The sequence below is a fragment of the Gorilla gorilla genome, chromosome 1 (assembly GCF_029281585.2).
Source record: "Gorilla gorilla gorilla isolate KB3781 chromosome 1, NHGRI_mGorGor1-v2.1_pri, whole genome shotgun sequence".
NCBI classification, from domain to species: Eukaryota; Metazoa; Chordata; class Mammalia; order Primates; family Hominidae; genus Gorilla; species Gorilla gorilla.
Genome location: NC_073224.2, coordinates 200,216,876 through 200,229,297, shown reverse-complemented (window position 1 = coordinate 200,229,297; position 12,422 = coordinate 200,216,876).

The window sequence follows — 12,422 nt, the reverse complement described above, 5'->3', positions numbered from 1 at the left end:
TCTCTGATAGACAATATATAATGAAATCCTGCTTTTTAAAACATTTAGTCTAACAGTCTGTTTTTCTGTCTAGTCTATTCACATTTAATGTATTTATTGGTATGGCTGGATTTATGACTGCCATTTTTCTATTTGTTTTCTATATTTATCCTGTCCTGTTTCTCTGCCCTTCCTTGACTGCCTTCTTTTGTGTTAAAACATTTTTTAAGTGTACTATATTAATGTATCTATTGACTTTTTTTTTTTTTGAGACAGATTCTCACTTTGTTGCCCAGGCTGGAGTGCTGTGGCACAATCTTGGCTCGCTGCAACCTCCGCCTCCCAGGTTCAAGCGATTCTCGTGCCTTAGCCTTCCCAGTAGCTGAGATTACAGGTGTGGACCACTGTGCCCAGCTAATTTTTGTATTTTAAGTAGAGACAGGATTTCTCTATGTGGAACACTCCTGTAATTCCAGCCACTCGGGAGGCTGAGGCAGGAGAATCGCTTGAACCTGGGAGGTGGAGGTTGTAGTGAGCCAAGATCACGCCACTGCCCTCCAGCCTGGGTGACAGAACGAGACTCTGTCTCAAAAAACAAACAAACAACAAACAAACAAAAAAACCACACACACACAAATAACAAAAAACACAGTTTGATGACAATGTGTTTAAATGTGGATTTCTTTATGTTTCTCTTACTTGGAGTTCCTTGGGTTTTTTAAATCTGTAGATGAATTTTCAAATTTGGAAAGTTTTTGTCCATTATTTCTTCAAGTATATTTTCTTCCCCTTTATCTCTTTTTTCTGAGACTTCCATAGACATCACACTTTGACATAGGTTTGTATGCTTCATGATATACCACAGATCTCTGAGGTTCTATTCCTTTTCTTTCATCTTTCTCTCTCTTCCTCAGATTAGATTATTCTACTATCTTCAAGTTCACTGATTCTTTCTTCTGACATCTCAGGTCTGCTGCTGAGTTCATTTTGTGAATTTTTCATTTGTTATTGTACTTTTTGATTCTAGAATTTCCATTTAATTCTTGTTTATAGCTTCTAGTTCTTTATTGAGATTTACTATTTGTTGAGTCTTTGACATTGATTTTTTTTTATTTCTCTAAACATAGTTACTGTAAATTTTGTAACATATTTATAATAGCTGTTTTGATGTCTTTGTTTGCTGAATGCAACACCTGGTCTTGAAAAGTGACAATTTTCTATTGATGGGTTTTTTTTTCTGAGTATGAGTCACATCTTCCTGTTTCTTTGCATGTCTCATTATTTTTGTCGAAAACTGGATTTTAAAATAATATGCTGTAGTGACTCTGGATTCTGATTTTTCCCCTGAGGGTTGTTTTTATTGCAGGTTAGTTTTTTGTTTCGTTTTGAGACAAGGTCTCCTCTGTCAGCCAAGCTGGAGTGCATTGGCAGAATCACTATTCACTGCAGCCTTCAGCCCCCACGCCCAGGCCTCAAACAATCCTCCCACCTCAGCCTCCTGAAAACTTGGGACTATAGGTGCATGCCACCATGCCTGACTAATTTAATTATTTTTTGTAAAGATGGGGTCCCACTGAAACGGAAAAAGTTCCCTTGTCCCCCTTCACAGGGCGTGGGATGGGGGTGTGGCTCACTTCTTCAATGCCCCGCTGTTTAAACCTCTAGGGGAGCGTTACAGATGGGGAGGCTGCGGGGATCCGACCCCACAGCAGTGTCTAGGGGTGAATGTTTACAGCTGAAGCCCCAGTGGGCTTGTGTTACAGGGTGCTCTTTTAGTTTGCCGTCTAGAGGTGGCGTGTGTTAACCAGCTCAATTAGACCCTCTACCTTGTCGAAAGGACAGAGGGCTTTCCGTATCCTGGGGTTCTTGCCTTGGTGTACCGGAGGAATCTGATCACACGTGGGCTTGGAGAATGAGTGCAAGGTTTTATTGAGTGGAACTAGCTCTCAGCAGATGGGGAACCCAGAAGAGAGATGGTTTCCCCCCCGGAGTCGGGCACTCAGAGAACCACACTCTGCATTGTTCTGCCAGTCGGTGGACTGCGGGCATACCAGTTCCTATCGGTGCAGTGCTCTTGACATCCAGCCACCCGTGTGTTCCTCCGCTGTTGTGTGCCTCTCTACCTTCAGCAGCCTCTGTGTTCTTCCACCGATCTGCTCCCCCTCCATATCCAGCAGCTTGTGTGTTTGCCAGCTAGGGTCTCAGGGTTTTTATAGGCAGAGGATGGGGGCGTGGCAGGTCAGGGTGGTCTTTGGAAATGCAGCATTTGGGCGGGAAAACAAAAATGCTTGTCCTCACCCTCGTTCATGGGGGTGGAGCCCTAGCCAGGGACCACACCCTCCTCTACCCAGCACTTCCCTCCCCCCATTCCGTATCATTTAAAAGTGACTATGCTCGGGCAGGGCGCCGTGGCTCACGCCTGTAATCCCAGCACTTTGGGAGGCCGAGGCGGGTGGATCACGAGGTCAGGAGTTTGAGACCAGCCTGGCCAACAAGGTGAAACCCCATCTCTACTAAAAATGCAAAACCTTAGCTGGGCGTGGTGGCGGGCGCCAGTAATCCCAGCTATTCGGGAGGCTGAGGCAGAATTGCTTGAACCCAGGAGGCAGAGGTTGCGGTGAGCAGAGATTGCGCCATTGCACTCCAGCCTGGGCGACAGAGCAAGACTCTGTCTCATAAATAAATAAATAGATAGATAAATAAATAAATAAATAAATAAATAAATAAATAAATAAAAAGGGACTATGCTCTTCCTTTACCAGCATTTCCGTATCACCACTATGTTGCCCAGGCTGGTCTCAAACTTTTGGGCTCAAGTGATCCTCCCATCTCAGCCTCCTTACATGCTGGGATTACAGGCACGAGCCACTACACCTGGCTGATCTTATTTGTTTGTTTATTATTTGTTTCGCCTTTTAGAAACTTGCCTGGATTACATTTGCAGAACCTGTCTCTCTTAGGGGTGTTTTAGAGTTGTCTGTCTCAAGTGTTTTTTGTTTTTTGTTTGTTTGTTTGTTTTCTAATTCTTCTTATTTTTTTAAAATCTTGGCTTCCTAGGGGGCACCCTTGTGTCTGAATATCTCAGTGGTAAACCAATGATTAGTCAGAAGTTTTACTCAAACACTTTGTGCCAGCAAGCCTTCCACTCTTTGCCTGTGAATCTGTGTGTGGGTTGAGGAGTGCTTTCAAAGTCTGGGCACTTTTCAAGTTTTCCCCAGGTTTTCCTTTCCAATGGGCTTTTCTGGTACTTCCTTTGTGTGGACAGTCTCCAGTCTGCCAGGAATGTATGCAGAGCTAAAGCCCTCTTGGGCCTTGCCTGTACATGTGTGGCGCAGCCTTCCAACCAGCCAGGGATGTGGGGAGAGCTCATCCAGTCCCTCTGCAGTTTTTTTGTTTCCGGGATCTCCTTGTTAAATTTCTAGCTTGGCTGCCTAGTGGGACTGCAACCTCAGGCTAGCAGAGCTATGGCTTTCCCAGTTCAATTCCCACTGAGCTTGATATTCTTATTGAGAATATTACTTGGCATATGTTTTTTGTTCTCTATTCTAAATCAAGTCAGCCCTTTCCAGCAGCAGCAAAGCTGCTGTTTTTCACAACCAGCTCTGCCCTGGTAGCATGGCTGTGCCATCCATACTGGACAGGGAGGGGAGAGGTGAGAGTACCAGCCAAAAACACCACAGATTCCCACTGTTCTTACCTGAAGTTCAGCAGTTTTTCATGAATAAACACTTCTCAATTTGTTGTGTGCATTGTCAATTTCTAGAGGCCTGAGATGTCTGTCTTTGACAATTCTGTCCAGTTTTATAGTTGTTTTTCATGAGAGACTTTGTGAACTCTTCATTCCACCATCACTAGAAGTCCTGCCCAATCGACAATTCTTTTTATTGTGGCAAAATACACACAACACAAAACCTGCCATTGTAACCATTTTAAAGTGTGCGATTCAGTGGCATTTGGTACTTTCACAATGTTGTGCAACCCTCATCACTATCTAGTTCTAGAACCGACCCATTAGTCCCATCGATAGTTTTATTGCATAAATAGGAATTGACCCTTCTGGTCTTAAGGCTTGAAACTTAACATTTGTTTTATCTGAGTTTCTTCACCAGGAAATAACTTTCAGGCCTCTCAAAAAAAAAAAAGTATCAAAAAATAAAAACTCACCATATCACCACATTCCAACAATGAGATGCCAGACCCCTCATTCATCATGTTTGCTTCCTTGCCCCTCCCCAGTTTCTGTTTTCTTACACATCATTACATTTCTCCCCTGCTATATAAATCCTTAGTTTTAGTCAGTCAGGGAGTTGGATGTGATATTGAGTTCCCATCTTCTCAGCCGCAGCACCTGATTAAAGCCTTGTCCTTCGTTTTCTCAGTCATTGGCTTTCTGTGCTGTGAGCAGCAGGACCTAGACAGAACCCCTGGTGTTTCAGTAACAGTTCCAGAACATTCTGATCCCCCGAAAAGGAAACCCTGTGCTTAAGCAGTTATCGTAAATGGAATCACATAATACATGGCCTTTTGTGTCTGGCTTCTTTCACTCAGTGTAATGTTTTCAAAGCTCATCCATGTTTTAACATGTATCAGTGCTTCATTTCTTTTTATGGCTGAATAACATTTCACTATATTGATATACCACATTTTAAAATCCATTCATTTGTTGATGGATGCTTGGGTTATTTCCATCTTTTGGCTATTGTGTATGGTGCTGCTATGAACATTTGTGTAGAAGTTGTTGTGTGAACATTTGTTTTCTATTCTTTCAGGTATATATTTAGGTTGGAAATGCTGGTGCATATGGTAATTACATTTAACTTTTTGAGGTACAGCTAAACTATTTTCCACAGTGAAAAACATTGGCAACTAATGTATCTGATAAGAATCTAGTATCCAGAATATGTAAAGAACTTTTTCAACTCAACAATAGAAAGACAATCTTATTAATATACAGGCAAAGGACTTGAATAAACATTTATCCAAAGAAGATAAACAAATGGCCAACAAGTACATGACAAGATCAACATTGGTCATTAGGGAAATGCAAATCAAAATATCATTTAACATCCTCACTAGCAATGTATAAGCGTTCCAATTTCTCCACATCCTTGTCAACACTTGTTATTTTTAATTTTTTAGGATAGCCAATCTAATGGATGTGAAGTGGTATCTCATTGTGGTTTTGATTTGCATTTCCCTAATGACCAATGTTGATCTTGTCATGTACTTGTTGGCCATTTGTTTATCTTCTTTGGAGAAATGTTTATTCAAGTCCTTTGCATGTATATTCATAAGATTGTCTTTCTATTGTTGAGTTGAAAAAGTTCTTTACATATTCTGGATACTAGATTCTTATCAGATACATTAGTTGCCAATGTTTTCTCCCATTCTGTGGGTTATCTTTTCACTTTCTTAATAGTGTTGTCTGATGTATAACAGCTTTTAATTTTGATGATGTGTAATTTACCTATTTTTTTCTTTTGTTGCTGTGTTTTTGGTGTCTTGTCTAGGAGACAATTGCCAAATCCATGTGACAATTGTAAAGCTTACTATTTTACTGTACATTTTTCAAGGTCAAGTCCCACTGTTTGCAAATATTTTGTCTTAGAAACTTCATCTAAAACTTCACCCTGGAAAAAAAGATGACTTGGAAAAGAAAAATCACATACAACCATATTCTCTTTCATTTTAAATCTATTGTTTAAACGCAATGTGTAGTAACACAAGGCTTAGAGACACAAACTGTGACCACAGTGATCTTGAAGGAACTCAAACTGTTCTGAATCAGTAAGAACTTGCCCTCTAAATAAGCATATGTAGCTCAGTCAAAGCGTCTTAGAGACCAACTGCATAGTAAGATTCCCAAATTAATTTTTGTATAGAATACAGTGTTTATTAAGGATAAGTTATAAAATGTGCTAACTTGATTTATATTTAAGAGCATCCATAGCAATTATTTCAACTTAGAAACAGTTGAAAGATTTTTTTTCAGGAGTGTTTTGTGACTGATATTGTTCAGAGTTGCATGAGCATGATGATAATAAAAAGTGATTGACTTTTTTTTTTTTTTTTTGAGACAGAGTCTCCCTCTGTTGCCCAGGCTGGAGTGCAGTGGTGCAATCTTGGCTCACTGCAACCTCCACCTCCCAGGCTCAAGCGATTCTTGTGCCTCAGCCTCCTGAGTAGTTGGGATTACAGTCATGCACCACCATGACTGGCTAATTTTTCTATTTTCAGTAGAGACAGAGTTTCATCATGTTGGCCAGGCTGGTCTCAAACTCTTGGCTTCAAGTGATCCACCCACCTCAGCCTCCCAAAGTGCTGGGATTACAGGCATAAGCCACTGCACCTGGTTTTTTTTTTTTTTTTTTTTCCTGAGACAGGGTTTCACTCTATCACCCAGGCTGGAGTGATATGATCATGGCTCACTGCAGCCTTGACCTCCCAAGCTCAGGTGATCCTCCTACCTCAGCCTCCCAAGTAGCTGGGACCAAAGGTGTATGCCACCATGCCAAGCTAATTTTTTTGTATTTTTTGTAGAAATAGGATTTTCAACCTTGCCCAGGCTGGTCTTGAACTTCTGAGCTCAAGTGATCCACCTGCCTCGGCTTCCAAAGTGCTGGGATTACAGGCGTGAGCCCCCGTGCCCAGACAAAAGTGACTGACCTTTTAGTTGTTTTATTAGTGTTTTAAAATTCTGTCCAGACAACACACCTCCGTATTGTTTGCACCCAGAATGGGCTGCTTCTACTGCCTTTTAACATGTCATTCCTTTCTTGGAAAAAGTGGTTCTTAAAGTATAGTCCCCAGACCAGCTGTTTCCACGTCACCTGGGAAATTGTCAGAAGCGAGCATTCTTGGCTTCACTCAAGACTGACTGAATCAGCAACCCTGGAAGTAGCGCTTAGCAACCTGTGTTGTAACAAGCCCTCCAATGATTCTGATGCAGTTTCATATTTTAGGACAACTATCTTAGAATATGGAACCTGCCAGACCTAAGACACTAGAGTTTAGGGCACTGGTAAATGCAGCCCTATGAAGTTGTGGTGTAAGGCAGAAAAACAGCCCTAGATTTTGGCAGACTTGGACATCTGTCCCTCCTGCTATCAGCGAAGAAAAGTGTCACTGAGTGGCAGATAGAATGTTTTAGCTTCTAGTCCCTCAAACAGTCTCCATGATACAAACACTGACTCAGTTAAGAATCAGGGAAGACTCTTGGAGACTGCGGTTGCTAAGAGTGATGAACTTGAACTGGGTTTGTTCTTTTATTTGGGAATCCTGCAGCTGTGCGGCATGTAGCACCTGTGCCACCACACTCACACTCACTGCTCCTCCTTGTGCTGTTGCTCTGTATAAATACACCTCCGATGTTGGCAGCCCACGGCCTGTGATTCAGCCTCTGTAGCGGAGCCCAGGCACCCAATGTGCTAAGAATAGAATTTTCCATTTCAACTTTATTTGCAAGAAGGTTTTCTGTATTTCATTCATCAGGTATTAAAAGTCTACTAAATACCAAGGAATTGTGCAGTGGTATGGGATTACAGTGGTAAGCAAACTGACACGGTCCCGCTTTCAAAATGCTCTTTCTCTGGTTGGAGAGAAGGGGTTTTAAAAAGTAAATGCGTCCTCTAGTTTTGAATATTTTAAAAAATGTAAATGCAGCCAGGCACTGTGGCTTATGCTATGCCTGTAATCCCAGCACTCTGGGAGGCTGAGGTGGGAGGATCGCTTGAGCCCAGGAGTTTGAGACCAGCCTGGGCAATGTGGCAAAACCCCATCTCTACAAAAAAATAGAAAAATTAGCCAGGTGTGGTGGTGCACGCTAGTCAGTAGTCCCAGCTACTCGGGAGGCTGAGGCAGGAGGTTGAGTCCAGGAGGTTGAGGCTTGAGGCTGCTGCTGTGAGCCGTGATCACACCACTGTACTCCAGCCTGGGTAACAGAGTAAGACTCTGTCTCAAAAAAATAAAAAGAAAATGCAAATACAAATTGTGCTAAGTGTGACTATGATGTCTAAATGCTCCCCTCAGAAATACAGGAGAATGATGCTTCCCACACTCCTATTCATTTCACCTACTTAAAGCTTTCTAAAGTGATTTCCAAACCTTCATGCCACGTGAAAAGATACAAAGCCTTTCTGCTGCCTTCAGGGACCTACTTCTAGACTGGAGCTCATCACTGACATCATATGCTAATGTTTCTAGAGCAATTTAATGAAAGAGGCATTATGGCATATAATAATTATAACTGTTTTGGTATTTACACCTTTTGATCCAGTCACTTCTGGGCATCCCTCCAAAGGGGATAATGTGGTCCTTAGAAAAAAAGCTGTACTGCTAAAGATAGTTACTGGAGCTTTATATATTCAATCAACAAATTAAATACTCAGTTATTACTTTGCTAATGTGAGTAAATTGCTTGACCTCCCTGGGTGGCCTGGGTAAAATGGGGAGATAATCTGTATCTCAAGTTTGTGACAACTAAATGTCTGTGGAAATATCTCCCTAGCACTAGGCTCAACGAAGAGTAGGTGTGCTCTGGATGGGCTCTTTTCACCTTCCCTTTCTAATTATGTTGCATGTTATTATACATATGATGAGAATCTATGCAGTTTTTCTGTTTGTTTGGATGTTTTTTTGAGATGGAGTCTTACTCTATCACCCAGGCTGGAGTGCAGTAGCGCCATCTTGGCTTACTGCAACCTCTGGCTCCCGAGTTCAAGTGATTCTCCCGCCTCAGCCTCCCGAGTAGCTGGGACTACAGGTGCACACCACCACGTCCAGCTAATTTTCGTGTTTTTAGTAGAGACAGAGTTTCACCATGTTGGCTAGGCTGGTCTTGAACTCCTGACCCCAGGCAATCCGCCCACCTCGGCCTCCCAAATTGCTTGGATTATAGGTGTGAGCCACCACACTCAGCTTCATAGTTAGTTTTTTGAGTCAGAATTTCACTCTGCCACCCAGGCTGGAGTGCGGTGGTACAATTTCGGCTCGCTGCAACCTCCGCCTCCTGAGTTAAAGTGATTCTCCTGCCTCAGCCTCCTGAGTAGCTGAGGCTACAGACAGACACCACCACACCTGGCTAATTTTTGTGTTTTTAGTAGAGGCAGGGTTTTGCCATATTGGCCAGGCTTGTCTCACACTCCTGAGCTCAAGAAATTCACCCGCCTCAGTCTTCCAAAGTGCTGGAATTACAGGCGCGAGGCACTGAGCGCGATGGAGAATCTATATAGTTTTATATCACCACCACTCCCCTCAAAATGCACTGAATTTGGTCAAAAACCATTACTTCTCCCCTTCCCCTGGATTCTGAATGGTAGCATTCAGGTGTCGAGTGGTTGGAGTGTCCTAACTTTGACCACCATCGAGTGCTGTCCTTTCCTTGGGTGCTAACCCACTGCTTCTCCTGGTTCCCAGGCACCCCAGCCTGCTCTTCATGTGCAGGCCAGGAACCCCTGACTGCCTCCATGCTGGCGGCAGCACTTTCCCAAGAACAGAAGCAGGTGCTGAGTGAGTGACCCATGCGCCTACGAAAGAAGAGAGGGCCAGAAGCTGGTGCTGACGCAGCCACCAAGGTTACTGAGATTCCGTTTGTTTTTTTATGAACTATCTTCCCCACAGGAGACGTTTGTTCCTGCTTATCCAAACAATGCATTCAAACTTGGCTGTAAAGATTATAGGAAGAGATGCACAGGGCAAGGTGGGAATGGAGAGGGGCTGGTGAGCTTCCATGCCCTCTCTAGGCATGCTGTGTTCCAAGCACATCAATGTATTCACCAAACTGGAAACTCCCCAAACCGCATTTAGAGTGTTTATATGAGGTTTCATTACCTAGGCATGGCTGATTAAACCACTGGGTGTTGGTGATTGAACCCAATTTCCAACCCCCTCCTCTCCTCAGAGGTTGGAGGCGGGAGCTGGAAGTCCCAACCCTCTAATCACGTGGTTGGTTTCTCTGATGACCAACCCCCATCCTGAAGCGAGCTAGGGGTTCTACCTTGAGTCATCTGCTTAGCATAAACTTAGGTAGGGTCAAAATGGGCTCATTATGAATAACAAAAGACACAGCACTCAGGATATTCCAATGATTTTAGAAGCTCTGTGCCAGGAACTAGGACAAAGACCAAGTATCTATTTTTTATTATACCACACCACATAAAGGACGCCTGGTCAGATTCTTCCTGAGAGTGACCTTTAGTTTTGGAATAGTGACGGGTACACAAAGAGCTCTCCTAATCAGATCTCACAGCCTCATTCCTATAAGCATCAACTCCCTGGTTTGGCATGAGATTGGTAAGGTCAGCTGTGTGCGCAGCCACTGCTTAGCTCTGGGAATACAATGGGTACAGGCCGTGGTGTCAACTACCTTCATCTACTGGGAGAGAGAGACATACCTGACTATAGTTATAGGGTGTATTCCAATTGACTTCTGAACTTGGGGACTATGGACTCTGTCTATAGGGGATTTGGGTGAGTGAAGCTTAACTAGGACCTCTGACAAGGACTGGTGGGTGCCTCCAGATGGAGAAAAGAAAGAACTCAATGAGCAAAAGCAGAGGCAAGGAAAAAGAGCCCATGGTAAGTAGGTGAGGAACTGATGTGGAGGTCAGGGTTGACTTGAGGTAGGCATGGACCCCTTGTCAAGGACCGTGTTAGCAGCATCAGTGATTTAGGTAGGGAGTTCTAGAGAATTTAGGTTTATTTTGAAGAAAGATAACCCTAGGCCGGGTGTAGTGGCTCACACTTGTAATCCCAGCACTTTGGGAGGCCGAGGCAGGAGGATCGCTTGAGTCCAGGAGTTTGAGACCAGCCTGGGCAACATGGCAAGACCCTGTCTCTTAAAAAAAAAAAAATTAGTTGCGCCTGGTGACGTGCACCTGTACTCCCAGCTGCTACTCGGGAGGCTAAGGTGGGAGGATCATTTGAGGCTGGGAGGTTGAGGCTGCAGTGAACCATGATCATGTCACTGCCTTCCAGCCTGGGTAAGAGAGCAAGACCCTGTCTCAAAGAAAAAAAGAAAAAAAAATCACCCTGGACAAGTGGAGGAACAGAGCCACTATCAACTCTTCCTTAGTCTACTACATTAACTTCCTGGTCTCCTGGGTTCCAATCAACCCATCCTGGGCCTAGTGTCAGAGCACTGTCTAAAATGATGTGAGCATGTAACTCTCCTGTTGTAACTTCAGCAGCTTCTCAAAGCTCCCAAATCTTCCAGAAGGCTTACAGCGCCCTCATGATGTGGCCCTCTGCCTACCTTTCCCACCTGATATGCCCTCCACCCCACCATCTCAGGCTCTGGTCTTTTAGTTCCTTAAGTGTGCGGAAGCTGCCTCCTCCTCTCTCTGGCTCCTTTTCCTTCAGAATTCAGCTTAAATGTCACCTCAGGAAGGTCTTAACCCCCTGCTCCATATAAAATAGATGGTCCCATTATTTCCTACCACTATGTCAACCTGTAATTTATGTATTAGTGGGTTTAGTCCAAGATGTTACTCTAAACTGCACCATTTTGTAAGCTCCCTGCTATTCTGCAGACCTTGGTCAAAGTGAAACATTTCACAGGGGTTTGGGCTGTGAGAAACATCCTGCCTAACCACCCGACCACAAGGCAGACAAAGGCCCAACTAAAGAAACATCCCTCTCATATCTTCCTGGGCAAAGGTCCAAGGGACACCATGATGACATCCCACTGGAACAAGGGCCAAACCGCCTCATCATGAGAACATCTTTATATCAATATCCTGCTAGGCAGCAAGCCATACTGCCCAGACCCCTACCGCCCATACCTATAAATTGCCCAGTCTGTAAGCAGTGGTGGGCACTGGCATTAGGCTGGTTCCCCACTTCTGTAGATTATTATGCTGGACATAAATCCTGCGTTTGCTGTCGAGCCGCCCTCTTTCTGTGTGTGTGTGTGTGTCTTTCTTTAACCCTTGCCTTCTTTTCAAAACCTAACACGAGTAGACAAACGTTCTTCCTGAAGAGCCAGATGGTAAATATTATTGTAGGCTTTGCAGGCTATAGCTCTTCTGCCCTTGTAGTAGGAAAGCAGCCACAGTCATACTTAAAGGAATGAGCGTGGCTGTGTCCCCATAAAGCTTTCTTTACGGACACTGAAATTTTAATTTCACATAATTTTCATGTGCTAAGAAAATATACATATATATTTTGTGAGATGGTGTTTCGCTCTCGTCACCCTAGCTGGAGTGCAATGGCGCGATCTCTGCTCACTGCAACCTCCGCTACCTGGGTTCAAGCGATTCTCCAGCCTCAGCCTCCTGAGTAGCTGGGATTACAGACGCCCGCTACCACGCCTGGCTAATTTTTGCATTTTTAGTAGAGACGGGGTTTCACCATGTTGGCCAGGCTGCTCTCGAACTCCTGACCTCAGGTGATCCGCCCGCCTCAGCCTCCCAAAGTGCTGGGGCTACAGGCATGAGCCACCACGC